This window comes from Pelobates fuscus, chromosome 2, assembly GCF_036172605.1.
Source record: "Pelobates fuscus isolate aPelFus1 chromosome 2, aPelFus1.pri, whole genome shotgun sequence".
NCBI lineage: Eukaryota > Metazoa > Chordata > Amphibia > Anura > Pelobatidae > Pelobates > Pelobates fuscus.
This window is the reverse complement of record NC_086318.1, coordinates 131,348,098-131,365,350: the sequence shown is the minus strand read 5'-3', so window position 1 is coordinate 131,365,350 and position 17,253 is coordinate 131,348,098. Positions and strand designations below refer to the sequence as shown.

Genomic DNA, 17,253 nt, shown 5'->3' with positions numbered 1-17,253 from the left:
GCATTGTGACCGCTGTGACTGACTGTCACAGCGATCACCTGGGCTGGGATATCGGGATTTGCTGCTGCTGGTCTGCCCCTGACTCGGAGGCACGCAGCAACAGCGTTAACCCCGCTATCGCCGGTACTGCGGCAATCGGTGGTTAATTTTAACGCGTGACGGACGAGGTCTGTCACTCGTCATTAACGCTTTCCCCTGAGTGACGGACCTCGTCCGTCACTCGTCGTTAAGGGGTTAAGGACTGTACTGTTTTTACAATGTTGTACATTTGCGACCAGGCCTCTTTTTACACTTTTGTGGTGCTTGTGTTTAGCTGTAATTTTTCGCTCTCTCATTTACTGGTCCTATACAAATTATATATTGCTTTTTTCAGGACAAAAAAGGCTTTCTTTACATACCATTATTTATATAATCTCATGTAATTTAATTTAAAATAAAATAAAAAATATGATAAAAAATTGAAAAAAAAACACTTTTTTTACTTTTACTTGAAAAATCTTTTACTCATCTACAAAAGCGAATAAAACAAACAAACTGCTAAATAGATTCAAAATGTTGTCCTGAGTTTTAAAATACCCAGTGTTTACATGCTTTTTTGCAAGTTATAGGGCTATAGGTACAAGTAGGATATTGCAGTTTCAAAACATACATTTTTTCAAATGTGACATTGTAACACTATTATCTGCCAAAAATCTCTGAATAACACCACACATGTACATATTTTTTTGTAAAGTAGACAACCCAGGGTATTCAATATGGGGTATGTCCAGTCTTTTTTAGTAGCCACCTAGTCGCAAACACTGGCCAAAGTTAGCGTTCATATTTGTTTGTGTGTGAAAAAAGTAAAAAACTAAATTGAACGCTAATTTTGGCCAGTGTTTGTGACTAAGTGGCTACTAAAAATGACTGGACATACCCCATTTACAATACCTTGGGTTGTCTTCTTTTGCAAATGGTATGCCATCATGGGGGTAATTCTCATTCCTGGGCTACCATACGCTCTCAAAGGCAACGTAACCAACCTGGCCATTTTCAATGTAAAAATATTTGACCCTGTAACTTTCAAAAACGCTATAAAATCTGTACATGGGGGGTACTGCTATACTCGGGAGACTTTGCTGAACACAAATATTAATGTATCAAAACATCAAAACGTATCACAACAATATCATCAGTAAAAGTGCTGTTTGTGTGAAAAATGCGGAAAAAAGTCACTTTCACTGACAATATTATCGCTGTGATGGGTTTTATTGTTTTGAATCACTAATATTTGTGTTCAGCGAAGTACCCCGAGTAAAACGGTACCCCCCATGTACAGGTTTTAGGGCGTCATAGAAAGTTACAGGGTAAAATACAATGCTAGCAAATTAAATTCTCTGGAATTTTGGCCTGGGTTGGCAGGCAGGTCCCTCAAATTGCAATTAATAAAATAACTTAATTATTTAAAAATATTTCATAAATACGCACGTAGAATTTAAATATCTATGCATATTTAAATATTTGAAGTCTTTGTGTATATTTATATAATTATGTAATTTTGTATATGGATATATATAGTTTTATTTTTATTTATTTATATATACATATTCAATTTCATTCTAAGTGTATTTTGATATAAAAATATATATTTTAATATCAAAATACAGTTAGAATAAAATTTTATATAGATGTCATTTTTTTAAATTTTTATTATTTAAAAAAAATTAATTTAATTTACTTATTTGTATTTTATAATATATATATATATATACACACACACACACACACACACGTGTGTAATTTAATTATAAGTGTATTTTTATATTAATATAAAAATACACTTAGTATGATATTATATGGATATATATATATATATATATATATATATATATATATATATATATATATATATATATATATTACGCATAGAATTTTTTTTTTTTTTTAACATTAACTTTTTTGGGGGATTTTACAGTTGCAGGGAGACTGCCCGTCAGCACAGACAGTCCCCCTGCAGGCAGACACATGGACACCTATTGTGACCATGTGACCGCTCTGTTGAGCGATCACATGGCCCCAGGGGTCCTAATCCACTGCGGGGAGACTGTCTGGGCTTCTGTGCCTCCAGAACTAATTAGGCTTCTGTGCCTCCAGAACTAAGTTAGGAAAGAGCATAACACCCCTGTGTGTCCCAGCACAGTGCTGAAAGTAGGCAGGCTGAGCAAGCAATGATCAGCCTGCCTGACATGTGTCCACGTACAGCTAACATGCTGTGCTCGGGTTCCATATGGAGCACTGTTATTAAGGGAATACTCAGAAGCTCCCCATTCATAAAAATGGCTAGAGAAAAATAAATGGCTAGAGAAAAATAAATTTCTCAAGCAGGTATGTGAATGGAGAGCTACTGTTTGGCTCAGAGTGTCAGCTGACCATACTCAGTCAATCAGCCTTGTCCCTGCTCGGCTGCACGCCGCACTTATTTTCAGTGCACAAATTTCAGAAGAAGAATGCTGCCTGGGAGTGAGCGGAGACTGGCTCTGGAGGCATCTTCGATAATGGCTTAACCCCTTGAGGGGGAAGTGAGCTTCCTGGCACCAGAACACCATTTAAATTAAGTTGTTTTGGTGCCTTGAGTGTTCTTTTAATGCAGGTTCAGATAGCAGTTAAAGGTTTTCTGTTTCAAGATTCAGAGTCAACTAGAAGTGCAGGAGAAAAGCTAAACTGTGCTGAATTCAAGACTTAAGGGTTAAAATGTTTGCGAACGGTTAAACCCCTAAAAGCTGGAGGTTTAAATACCATACCTACTTCACTATGATTAAGTTGTTATGGTTCTAGGAATGTTCCTTAAACAGGTCTCTTATTTTGTCAAGTCTTGTGACTCCAATATCGTAAACATATAAATGATCCCCAAAAAAAAAAAAGTCACAAACCTTTGACATTACCTCCTCTATCAACGTCAATGGTACTTTCAAAATAAGGGTATATAGTGTGCATCCAAACATCCATCGGCTGTCCATATAAGTATTTAATAGCATTTTTATCATAAATACTTTTTTGGTGACAAAGATGCTTTAAGAGGTGTATCTATAACATTTATTTGCAAGTAAAAAAAACATGGTTGAACTCTATGCAAATAATCACAAACCCTTGCTGTACCTTTATCACTATAGATAACACTTTTTCTAAAACACTACTCAAAACGGAGTTGGGTGAATAAACATTTAAAAGACTGAACAACATTTATTTTGCAAACAAATATCTAATATCTCTCTATTGGATCAGATATTTTTTATGCAACAACACTGGTAATTCAGGCCACATGGCATTGGGTTCCATAGCTTTTAGAAATTTTTATTTTATAAATGTGTTCTGTGAAAAAGTGCATGTTCTATCTGATGACACAAGCTCAATTAAATAGGAACAGCTTAATGTAGTAGTTCTGGTGAGTAGTCAGTTCCTGCAGGCTTTTTGCTGTAAACATTGCATTGTCAGAGAAAAACAGTGTTTACATTACAGCATATGAACACCTCTAGAGGCCACTGACAGTGCTTACTGCGTTAGTGCTGCATTGACATTCAGTGTCATGATGAATATAGAGAACATGCATAATATCTTCCCAATGCTGTCCTACAGGAAAGCATTGATTTAACGGCGATCTTAAAAGATTAATTATCTCAGCCAGGAAGGCAGGAAGGCAGGACAAGCCGCGGAAAACTGGCACAGCGTGGGAAAGAAGGTGAGTAAAAACACCTCCCTTGTGACTGGAGGGGTGTAGTTACTTAACCCCTTAAGGACCAATCTTCTGGAAAAAAAAGGAATCATGACATGCCACACATGTCATGAGGCCTTAAGGGGTTAAACACACACAGACAGAGACATACATACACCCACACACACAAAATGACATTTTCCATTTTAATCCACCCAGCCTCCCTACCTTTGGGAGAGCTGATTTGACTTTCCATGGGGTCCAGTGGGGCTGCTATTCCTGTGTGCGAGGGAGCAGTGATCTTCTTGCAGCTCCTCTCTGCACCCTCGCACTGTCTGCAGTGATGCTGGGGCCGGAATGATGTCATATTCCGGCTCCCTGTTTTATTACACAGCGCGAGGGAGCAGAGAGGAGCTGCAGGAAGATCACTGCTCCCTCACAAGCTGTCCCAGCCTGGCGCCTGCACACAACTCAGGGCGGACGGCAAGCTTCATTGATCCCCCATCCTGCCTTTAGTTAAAGGGCTTCAAATGCTAGGCGCCAGGGCAACATTTCCTGGCGCCTGTGATTTGTCGAGCCCTGCTGTAACATATGTGAATATATTTTCATAGATAAGGTCAAGGTGGTTTGCACAAAGCTCAATCACTGAGGCTGCGGAGTGCTCTGAACTACAAAGCAACCTGCATTAGGAGAGGACACCAAGGGAGACATATAGTAAATATATCACTATTTGTAGTTTCTCTCCGCTCACTCATTGCAGGGCTCGAAAAATCCCAGGCGTCAGGTCGCCATGGCAACCAAGAACTTAGTCCTGGGATTGGTCTGCCCATTCCCTCTTTGCTCCTCCTGCAGGGGAATTGCAAGCTGGAATGGCAGCAAGTAAAGACTACCTGCTTACCACCCGCTCCCTTCCCCCTTCACCCTCCGCACACATTCCTCACAACCGGCCCGCCTAAATTGCTCAGCCCGCTAATATTATGCAGAACTGGTCACTAGCCAATTCCCCTGCGCGCCCTCAGCACCAGGAGGAAGTAATTGACCTTACCATCACTTCCTCCCGGGGCACGGGGCTCGAGAGACAGGAGGAGTCTGGAACAGCGTGAGCCTGCTCCCATCAGTAGCATTCAGCCCCTCTAACCCAATGTCACCTGCAGCCCATTTGGACTAGGCCAAAGGAAAACCACCCTCGTGAGCCCAAAAGGTAGGAAACAGGAGGGTGGCTAAGAATATCTGTGTGCATGTCTGTATGTATCTATGGATCTTTGTGTGTGTATCCATTAAATACTTTGTGACTGTGCAAGACAAAGTGTGTGTGAGTCAGTGAGTGTGTGTTTAGCTCACCAGCCTCCTCTGATGGCATGGGAATGGTGTTCTTACTCACCTTTTTTTCCCAACGCCATAGCTGGCCCGCCCCCATAGCTGAGATGATCAATTACGAATCAGCATTTCCTCCTAGAGACGCAACAAACAAAAGCATTTCTAAGGGGGAATGTTTAGGGCCTTCATGCAGTGCGTGGAGACGCTAAATGTAGGTGCTGCATATAGTGCAGCACTGAGATAGGAGACACTTGGCATTTTGAGTGACTGCCACTAGAGGTGTTACTAGGCAGCAATGTAAACACTGCTTTTTCTCTGAAAAGCCTGCAGGGACAATTTATAGACACCAGAGCCTCTAAATTAAGGTGTGGTAGTTCTGGTAACTATAGCGTCCCTTTAAGAATTGTTTTTTTGTCGTTGAGAAAATACTGGCTCCTAACTTTTTTTTTTTTAGCAGGCTCCTAGATTAAAAGCAAAAACATTTTAAAAGTTTACAGCCTTATGTGAAAAAAAGAAATAAATACATTATTCAATGTAGAATTTCCAGACGAGTGACAGTTACGCTTTAAACATCTTCTGTGAATTTAATCAAGGTCAGCACCATCTTCCTGTCTGTGGTTCAAAGTTAAGTAGTTATATGTATCATTTAGCTTAAGACTCTTCCTTTTTCAAGATGCAGAAAAAGCTAGATGTATGTATGCTAGTTAAACGTAATTACCCTCTATGCAATGGTGATATCTTGCAAATTTAAATTAAAATAAGCTTTCCTGAGAATCTTATGAAACAGCCAATGGTTTCCAATCTCTCCGCTCAATTTTTTCACTTGTGGAATTGCCTCACATTTGGACTCCTTGCGGGTCCTCTTCATCCATTTACTACAGTATGTTTTTATCTCAACTTATTATAGATGTATCCAAGTTATAGTAACCTCCCACACATCAATATGCATCCATATGTATTAGAATGGTAAAACACTCAAGCTGAGCTTTGTTAACGAGACTGCCATTAGATCACCTGGCACCCAGACTGGGTACCTCCGATGAAGGATGCTCCTAGCGCTTCCTGAGGGCTCCAAGCACTCCAGCAGACACCTCCAGACACTGGACAACACTCAGTCCTGGGAACTCTGGAACCGAATGGGGAATTAGCTCTAGTCCTTACAAGGACTTTCCCCGTTGAATCTCCTGCAAGCTGGAACAGCAGACACAGGAGCAAATATTCTTCCCTCCAATAACTGGACGACACACAGTTTGGAGTGTAAGCAGGAACAGACAGAGCTGTTTTATTGCTTCTTTTATACAGGTTTTTACACACTGTTACCACCCACTGGGTTTTGTGGCACAGCCAATCAAATACATTATAATACCGTTAAACACTCCCAGTTAGGACAAACAAACCCTCCCCTCTGCCTGTGATATAATTACTGTACACAATGGGTTGATGTAATCACAGGCAGGAAAATACAGTTTTTATACAATTCTTATAACTTCTAAATTTCCATCAAATCTCCATAAAAGTTACATATTTATAATCAGCCCAAATAATCGTTTCCACAGGGCAATAACCCCAGGGGCCATAGTCCTGGGGCAAGAGGCTGGCAAACAGGCCCCTCCAAAAACCAGCAGCGAGGTCACTTTCGCCACAGTAATGTCATCAAATCACCTGCAAGAGCTCATTCTTGTTTGTGCAAAACAATTAGGATTATCAATTCCTTTACTAGAAGGAAAAGGTTACAATATTCCATGATAGAAAAGTGTGTTATTATGCATCAAAGGATTATGGAAAAAAATGTAAGTATTAAAATCAACCCAAATAATCTTGCTTTTGTGTAGATTATCAAACACTTCTTAAAGTCATCTTTAGGAACTCTTTTAGGAGAACTGCAACTAATCATACTGAAATGGTTGAGCACAGTATGCTACTGCAAAAGGTTCTTGTTTCACGATAGAGGGTACTGAGTAAATTCCTGAAGAAGCTTACTCATTTTGCCATAGACAGATCCTGAAAATATTTTCTCATGGTTTCCTAATACATCATAGATGCTGCTCACGAGAGGACTATACCGGTAATCTCTCTAGGTCAAATTTAGGTAACGGTTTCAGTATCAACTACATTTAAACCAGCCTGGTTATGTTTAATCCAAATAAACAAATATATATTTGTAATGCATAAATGACAAACTATGTCCATTTAAAATTATTTATATTTAAAATGAATGCTTATTAATTTGGTTACGTACTGACTGAACTATAAATTAAATGTGCAAAATGTAACTTTATAAAAATAAAACAAACAAACCAGCTACTACCAAAACATAATTTTTTAAACCTATTCTCAGAACAGGCTAGTATTTTTCTCATCTGGGCTGAAAAGCAGGATATCCTGAAATTCTTGCTAGTGGATGAGAACTAAGGATTGAGGAACATTGCTTTAAAAGACAAAACAACATAACTCACTAACATATCGAATTATTAATAAGAGAACAATTATAAGAGGAAAAAATTACTTTGTAATTACCCTTCATAAGTTAAATTGTGTTTTCCCAGCAGAGGATATTGAAAAACGAGGTTACGTTTTAAGAAGAAGATCAACTTTCCTTTATACTTTATTGACTACTGACACATCAATGACTTCAAACATTCATTGCTTTCAAACACCTATGCAGATATTTATATAGCCTACATAAAAAAAAAATGCTCAGGCCCAGAATAAGACATTCTTCATTCCCTATATTTATGTTTTTACAGGAAACCGCTCAGAGGAAAGGAAGGCCTTTTACCTACAATGAGGAAAAAAATAATACCAGTGAATAGTTCTTCAAAACAGAAGGCAACGGGGGGTGGAGCCAGCTACCGCACTGACAAGACGCAACACGAGAGTGGTCCTGACAAAACCAGCAAAATACAGCCCAAAACTTGCTTTTTCAGCCCAAAACTGTGCACTAAATGAGAGGGCTGCACCTACCTATGATGGGGCGGAAATCGAAAAAATATAAAGCGTACAAAATCCCGACAACCGACGACATCGAAGAGCTTCTGAGGAGGCCTCAGGGAGCTATGAAGCCTGCCATGGCGCCCTTATCCGACGGGCTATCCTATTCCTCCAGCGAAACATCCCTTCCTGACTTGGTGGAGCTGGCCACCATTGCCAGAAAACAGAAAGCGGACATACTGACTAAAGGATCTGGAGGCTCTCCGGTGACAGAGGGCACACTGAAGGCACTCCTGGACGACCTCAGACGCAATCTCACTGCCGACATTAACTCCTTCAAAGAGGAGGAGATTAGCGGAGTGTCGAGACGTCTTCAAGAAACCGAGATATCCACAGCCGCACATGAATCCCGCTTAAATAAAATGGAACAAGAGATCCGTGAGCTGAGACGTGAGCAGGCCCAGACCTGCATGGCGATGATGGAGGATCGGAGGATATGGAAGAATGTTAAAATAAGGGGCATACCAGCCCAGATAAGCCCTTCTGAAATCCCACACCTCATAAGAAGGCTACTTACACACCTCTTCTAGGCCAAGCAAGCCAAAATGATGGCCCTGGATGGGTACTTCAGGCTACCAGCACCAGCATCGCGCTCCACTGAAGTGCATGGAGACGTTATTGTACGGTTCCAGAATGGGCCGGACAGGCAAGCGCTCCTCATGGCACTACGGAACAAAGCACCGTACAACTTTGAAGGCCACAAGCTCACGTTTTACCCAGACCTTTCCAGAGCAACACTGGGGTGGCGAAGGTCCCTAAATCCACTGACAACAGAACTGATACGGCACAATATCCCCTACAAATGGGGCTCCCCAAACTACCTGCTGATACCCCGAGAATCAGGGAACTTAAAAGTCCAAGAGGCCGCGGAAATAAATGACATCCTGCAACACCTGGGACTGCCCATGATACAGGCAGGTTCGACACCGGAGACCCAAGCGCCACAACCCCACACTTGGGACCCAGCCAGGATCTGCTCCTTTGTACCAGCTGCCAAAAGAACCACCTCGGCACCGGCAGCTATCACCTGAAGGACTGGCCAGATCGCACTACCTCTCCACTCCAGGACAGTCCAACACTATGTTTTGCCTGCAATTGTTTTAGTTTTGTTACCTAAATAATGTTTTAAGTTAATAATACCCAAGTCCTGACATTACCTCAGGTACCCGCTGACACATAACCCTCTTATTAGCTGGCTCAAGGGCTGTACCTCATCCGCCCCCCCTCACTCACAGATTGGTCCATCGTGTCAACTAGAGGGCGATAGCCTCCTCTCACGCCAGCCACCTAGCAACTGACCAGGAGGCAAAAGGTCTGATTCGCCTCCAATTGCCCCTAACTGTAACTACATACTCCCCCTAAGAGGTGAGAGACTGCCCAGCCACTACCACAGGCTATACAGCTAAGTTATGTAGTTCCCAAAGTTGACTGTCGCTCACTAGCCTGTAAGCTTACTGTTTGTTTTTGTTTTTATTTTTAATATAAAATGTGCTGTTTCTAACTGCCCAACCTCTGTCTATAACTTGTGGAATCCGAAGTACTGCAACTGCCGTTGGGGCAAGGAAAGTACTATTGTTATACTCTGCATAACAAAAATAAAGAATAAAAAAAAAACAGAAGGCAACAAGAGCACTTATTAATCTCAATTTCTATCAAAATGTTCTGAAACTGCAAATATTTTCCTAAATTACAGCAAGACATCTCAAATACAATTTTTTGCAATATGTTGCATTTTCAACAGTCTAAGTAAATAATAGTTGTAGAAAAAGAGAATAAGGGCACCAGCAGTATGCAAATTTCTTATCTCAAAGCCCAGACTTTAAAGGGACACTATAGTCACCTGAACAACTTTAGCTCAATGAAGCAGTTTTGGTGTATAGAAAATGCCCCTGCAGCCTCACTGCTCAATCCTCTGCCATTTAGGAGTTAAATCCCTTTGTTTATGAAGCCTAGTCACACCTCCCTGCATGTGACTTGCACAGCCTTCCATAAACACTTCCTGTAAAGAGAGCCCTATTTAGGTTTTTTTTATTGCAAGTTTTGTTTAATTAAGATTTTCTTATCCCCTGCTATGTTAATAGCTTGCTAGACCCTGCAAGAGCCTCCTGTATGTGATTACAGTTCAATTTAGAGATTGAGATACAATTATTTAAGGTAAATTACATCTGCTTGAAAGTGAAACCAGTTTTTTTTTTCATGCAGGCTCTGGCAATCATAGCCAGGGGAGGTGTGGCTAGGGCTGCATAAACAGAAACAAAGTGATTTAACTCCTAAATGACAGTGAATTGAGCAGTGAAATTGCAGGGGAATGATCTATACACTAAAACTGCTTTATTTTGCCAAAGTAATTTAGGTGACTATACTGTTCCTTTAATCTTGATTTCTATGTCTGCACTAGAAAGCAGTATGTATTAGAAGTAGACCATTTGCAATATTTATGCACTTTACCATTGGGTTTATCTGAAAATAGTGAATTCTGGCAAACTGATCTGTAACATTTATGCCAAAACACAGTCAAAAAAAATTGCGTCAAACAGCTGTTCAGCTAATCATTTTAGAATTTCTGGGTCATTTTGGATAAAAAGCCAATTCTCTCTCAAAAAAAAAAAAAAAATCCTTCTATATGCTTAGTCTGCTCTAACACAATTTCACCCAGTTGCTTTGGACCAGTAGAGCATGAACATCTGTAAGTTATAGGCACCCAGAAACCATAATCTTAATGAAGTGGTCTGTGTGCTGTGCCCTTGGCGTTTTGCTCCAGTAATGTAAATCATTGCCGTTTTAGAGATACAACAATGTTTTTATTACAGGGCTAAACACACCTCTAGTGGCTGTCATACCAAAACCCCTTGATGATGCTTCCGAAGTAAGAACCAAGACTGTTCTTGACGTTCAACATCGTCATGGATTGCACAAGGATGTTGAAGTTCAATGAATGCTTATCATAGAGAAACACTAGACTCAATGCTCCTCTATGACAAGCATTCAACTGGAGTAGTGTGCCACTTATGTACTTCTCGTCTACAATGTTTCCTTATGAAGGATTGTAGGAGAAGTCAGAACGGAGTCTTGGTGTTAGAAAAAGTAAATGGTTATTAATCTATACATTTTCCATCGTTAAAGAGGGAGACAGAGATGAAGTATTATTGTTCAATCTTCTAGGTCTGCCACTGGGAAACAGCATCAGAGGGTGGAGTCAAACTTCGAAAGTAGGGGTTTGCGACAAATGTGTATTCCACATCCTATTTAGCCCCACCCGCTATGCAGCTAGTAAAACTCACCTTATTCACAGCACCACATGAGTCTGCTGATGCTGGCTCCACCACGATCCGCCTCCTTGGATCAGAATTAATCATCTCAGCCAATCACAAAGCTTTCCCATAGGAGCGAAACACTGCCTTGGCCAATCAGCATCTCTTCAAATAGATGCATTGAATCAGTGCATCTCTATAGGGAGACACTGTGCAGCACTGCCTCAGGAAGCAATTCCAGTGGCGATCTGAGAAGTATCTGAAAAGGCAGTGTTTAAAATTAAAAAGCATGCAGGGTCTGACTATACTCACCAGAACACCTACATTAAGCTGTAGTTCTGGTGACTAAAGTGTCCCTTTAAGCTTCACCAGTCACCCCTAATCAACAGAATACAAAGTTTATTAAAAGGGACACTATACAATACAGACCTGTATTCCTAACGCAATAGTGTTCTCATTATTTAGATTCAGGGCTTCCACCATATCTAAATAAAAACTGAAATAAAGGGCATTATCTTTTTTCTATCTGATCAATCCACCTCCCACAGACACTTTTTCTTTCATCCAATCCAAGCTCCTAAAAAATGAGTATTGGGGACAAAAAGTGCATGTATAGCCAGCACTCCACAATTAAATGGAGGGTAGCTCTGAAAACAGAGTCTGACTCTGAAACAGAAGCACTTTTAGGGTCCTGTCAGATAGACAGCCAGTAAAGGTGTATTTAACTCTGCAATGTAAACATCGACAGATCTACAAAACGGCAATGCTTTACAATGCAGAGTTAAAAATGTAAAGGACCACTGTAGCCAGACCACTTCATCTTAATGAGGAAGCCTGGGTGCATTTAGTGTTTCTTTAAATAAACCCTTTAAAGAGGACCTGTCACTTTCCAAGATATTCAGTAGTATACTTACTTATCCCCTACATTTAACACCTAAGTTACACTTATTTATCCTGGAACTGCGCACCTCCATCGTGGCTTACCATCATTGTTAGAAGTGCTGCCCTTTTCTGTCAATGAACATAGCAGGTGGAGGAAGACAAACAAATAATGTTTCTCATATTCCTTCTCTGATGCAATGTGTGTCCTGACTGAATGGTCATGAAACCGACAATCACATAAAAAGGGTCATTTTTAAAGCTTTATTCAAAGATGCAATTTTCACGAGATAATTATGCATTAACTCTTACACTATACTTTTGGGAGACAAAGAATTGTGGAGAAATGGCAAAAGGCTTGCGTAATTTAAGACAAAAACGGTCTGATTTACTCTTGATGTGTTTGATTACAAAATTGAGAAAAAACAGTAGCATTTAATTGCACTGATTTGAATTGCTATTTGTTGAATATAGGTTTTTAAATAGTCTCTGAAGGAACCATGTACAGGGGGAAACGCTTAGGACCATTCTATTATTTATATTTGACTAATTTTAATAAATATACTTTTGGCCATACACCACTGTAAACTAAATCCTTTATTGGTGAGAGGAATCCTATCGGGCATTAAACCCGAAATCCCCAAAACTTTAGGGGGGAAACTCTTGATATACTGTGATACACACACATCTTGTTAGTGCAATTTAAAAGCAGAGGTTTATTGAATCTAAGCTGTGTTACGCTATTGTATATTTCTTTTTCTGCTTAGCTGTATATTGTTGATTATACATAGCATTTAATGGTGTGAATGATACTCTGGACAGAGGATGGGTTTGATGTCACCATAGTCATCATTTTTCAAGGGAGATGCGGCATTACATTCGCAATGTTTTTAGAGTTAAAAATGTATTGAATTTTCCTCATAGAGATGAATTGATTTGATACATCTCTATGAGAAGATACTGATTGGCCAGGCTGGCGTTTGGATCCGTCCCACAGCCTGCTTCCTCGGCTGATATCATCAGAATTTAAATCTCAGTCAATCCAAAGTTTTCCTATGGGAAAGCATTCTGATTGGCTGAGATGATCAATTCTGATAACGCCAGCCAAGGAGGCAGATCAAGGGCATAGCCAGCACCAGCAGACTGGAATAAAGGTAAGATTTTACTCTATTTAAAGGGGCAAGGGGTCTAGATAGTGTTATTTAAAACTACAGGGTCAGTAATAAATGTTTGTGTTCCTGACTCTATAGTGTTTCTTTAAACACACACCAGAGCAGGTCTAGTTTTAGAAATTGTTTAGTTCATGCAATAAATTGTGAAAAAATAATCCATGAATTTGTAATGAATATATTAGGATAAACTGCAATATGTATATATAGGACCAAAATATTCCCATACAGAATACTCCAAGCACCATAACAGTGTCAGGACTGGCCTGGTGCCTTTTCAGTCAAAGTAGTCAAACTGATTAAGAATGGTTTGACAACCGGGGAAGCTGCCAGAAGCACCTGCAAGAAACTTCCAGTTACCTTCGCTGAAAGCATCAGCTGAGTGCTCTTAGCCAGTTTACATGTCCCTGCATGGATGGATTTAACTGAGAGGCTTCAGAAAGCAGGAAAAAATCTTATCGGGTGCCAGAGAGGAACCAGGTTAGTAGTCAATTAGCTCAAACTGTTTAACTATGTAATCTGGAAGAGCAAGGCTGGCACCATACCCAATACTGTAAGCTATAATGGAGTGTTTCATCCTTTAAGATAGTTTTGAGGGTCCCTTAAAAGGACTACTAAAGGCACACAGACCACTTTATCTTAAAGTGGTCTGGGTACAGTGGCTCTTGCAGGGTAAAACACACCTCTAGTGGCTGTTCAGGTTCTCAGTCAAACACTGCTCCTAATGAACATTTGATTGGCACAGTGAATTACCGCACATGCGCACTAACCCCCATATGGGAAAACATCGGAATAGTTGATGTAGGGCTTGTATTCCTAACACTATAGTCCTTTAAAGAAAACTATTTTGAATTTTTACATGTATATGTAAAACACTTTAGTCTCTTATATAAAAATCCAGCACAATATGTAGTCTGTTTTTATACTTTCTAAGTTGGGTATTTTTTGACGAATAGAAGGGAGTGACGGATATATTAAACAACTAAATGAATTTTAAATGAGAATTATTCATTAAAACTCAACAGCGATTGTTTCTGTAGAGCAAGCACGTCAAACTTGCGGCCCACAGTGATTATATTTGCAGCCCGCCTGCCCTGGGGCATCTTTGTGCTGTGGCTGCGACCAGTCGCAAGACAGGAGAGATATTTCCAGTCTGATTCTTGCCTACCCTCCCGCGGCCACAAGAGGGGAGAGTGGCTGTCTGCAGAGCAGGGCAGCCACGCCTTACCTCCTGCTCGCAGTGCTTGAACAGAGAAGAGCATAGCTGGAACTGCAGGATGGCGGCTCTTGTTAAGGTAGGGGAAGAGGGACCTTCCTGTGTAGTGTGTTAAATTGGGGACGGAGGGCAGTGTATTCAATTGAGGGAGGGAGTGGGCAGTGTATTCATTTGGAAAGGATGGGGGCCAGTGTAGCAAATTAAGAGGAGAGAGGGTAGCTTATTAAATTAGAGTTTGAGAGTGGGGGCAGTGTATTAGATTGGGTGGAGGGTGCAGTGTATTAGAGTGGAGGGAGGTTGGGCAGTGTATTGGATTTGTGGTTAATGTATTGGATTTGTGGGCAGTGTACTAGAGTGGGTGAAGGGGGCAATGTATTAGATTTGGGGGCAAAGTATTGGATTTGTGGGCAGTGTATTAGATTGGGTGGAGGGGTAGTGTATTAGATTGGGTCTGCATGGAGGCTCTGAACGCTCCCCATGGAGATGCTGATAGTCTGCACAGCTTTTTACCACACATTCACAATAGCCTCCCAATGCTTTTCTATGGGAAAGCATTGGATTGGCTGCGCTCATCAGGTTTATTGATCTCAGCCAAAGTACAGAACAAACAGACTCATAGGACTTCGAAATAAACAAGATACCGTCATTTGGTTTTTACAGCTGTGCAACAGCATACATTCACCATTTCAGTCCCATTACCAAACTTTTAATATGTCAAGGAAGTTAAACTGAAACATTGGTTATGTGCAAATGCACGTCTCCTTAAAATAAAATGTGCTGTTTTTTTGTGTGTTTTTTTACTTTGAAGCCCTACGAGCATGAGGACGTCCAGTGTTGATTAGGCAACTTTTTTTATACTGTACTTTTTGAAAGAAAACTATGCTTCTATGAAAACTGAAGTTTGTTTTTTTTGCGGCCCACACTAACTTAAACCTCGTTTATTTGGCCGGTGTTAGCCCGAGTTTGACATGCTTGCTGTATAGCATTGTTCTCATGACATACCTTATAACTTCCTGGTAAACCACTTCTTACTAGAACTGTGGTCATGGCGTGGGACACACATAACCAAAACAATAAGGTATCAATTGAGAAACGCTGTTTCAATGGCAAATGTGTCACCCTGTCATGAGCAAAGATTAGGTAATTGACAGGTCTACTAGTCTAATTGTCAAGTGACGACATCTGTGTAATATACACAAACTATAAATTAGATGCACTGGTTGTCAAAAGGATTTAGAGTCATAACTATCAAATACAGAATATTGCTATGAATATAGAATACAAAGGCATGGGATCATTAATAGTGCAATTGAGGGAGATTGCTTCCAAATTAGTCATGTTCACTCTAAATGACTCAGGGACCTGTTTGATCTCAGTGACATATGCACTTCTTAATCCAAGATAGAAGAATGCAACGTAAAAGCTTAAGGGCACTTACCTGTACTGCCTAAATACCTGTAAACCTTTATTGTAGGGGTATATTTGCATTTCTCAATTAACAACCCTTAAAGGGACATGAGGTTTGGAGCCTAAATTTAGCGATTCCTTTTATTTATTTATTTTTTAACTCTAAAGTAACATTCAAGGATTCAAGTTTTCATTTACAAAACAATGATTCGCAGCAAAATGAAAACCGAAACAAAATGTAAATTCGGGGAAGAGGGGCGGGAGGGACACCAACTTTTGCCCTGAATTTTACTTTTATATTTTTACATAATTCATTATTAAGTAATGAAAAAAAAATAAAAAAAAATATAAATACCTCTAATGCCTACTACATGAACAAGAAGACACGTGCAAAACAAAACGCTGCCAGCCCCGGCCTCAGAGACATCAACCCAAAGCATCCCTGGCAGACCAATACCTGGGAAACCCCTGACTGCTAACATGTCAATTCAAACACAAACCGGGAGCCAGGAACACCAGGGCAAGACATGAGGGAATTAGAGGAGCAGGACATGGAGCCCCCCAGCACATACAGTACACAATGTCAATAAACCACACGGGGACAGAGCCAATACTCACTGCTCTCCGCCAGCAGCGCACACGGTCGGCAGATGATGAGTGTGGAGACAGGATGTGAGCACACTGCGGGTATCCCTCCTCCCAAGCCGGTCACCGCGGGCTGCCTCTCCCCATCCTCCCCCGGCTGGGGGGAGACGAGGCTGACCCGGTAACACACGGGTTCGGTCTCCGTTCCGGTAACTTGTCCGGTGCGGAGCTGCTCCTGTTGTTTTTTGTTTGTTTTTTCCTTCTCCTCCTCCTCCTCCCCAGCCGCTCCGTTTCCTTTCCCGCTTCCGGCATCCGGCAGCAAATCCGGTGACGTCACGTGCAGCCACCTTCTGCAGAAAGACTGTGGTTTTTTTTTTTAGTTGTATTTTTTTTTTTTTTTATAATAATGCTTTATTTACAATATGATCGAGACAAATAATTTCTACTCCATGTGAGAGTTTGTCACAGTAAAAATAAAAATAAAATAAAAATAATATATATATATATTAAATAACTTTATAAAGGAATTAGTGGTATTAATATAAAATGCATGAATCTGTTATATAATATTATATATAAGAGCAGCTTTGGGACATCATTGTGAGTGGATTCTGAAAACTTAGAATATACCATATTCCCATATTGATGGGTGTTAGGAAGAATGCATAATTTGGTGCTATATTGGGTAATATGTAAACTGCAGTACTTAGTGTACATTTAGTAAACATAACCGACTGGAATGGCAGTTTT

General features: G+C 40.4%; 1 protein-coding gene across 1 annotated transcript in view; it reads right to left on the bottom strand.

Moving 5' to 3' along the window:
- The window catches only part of PIK3CA (phosphatidylinositol-4,5-bisphosphate 3-kinase catalytic subunit alpha), a 75,681-nt gene extending 58,890 nt beyond the window's left edge, over positions 1 to 16,791 (bottom strand). The window contains exon 1 of the mRNA XM_063441053.1: positions 16,537 to 16,791. The gene's annotated coding sequence lies outside the window, so the exon portion shown is untranslated. The remainder of the gene's footprint in view (positions 1 to 16,536) is intronic.
- Between the last annotated feature and the right edge of the window lie 462 nt (positions 16,792 to 17,253).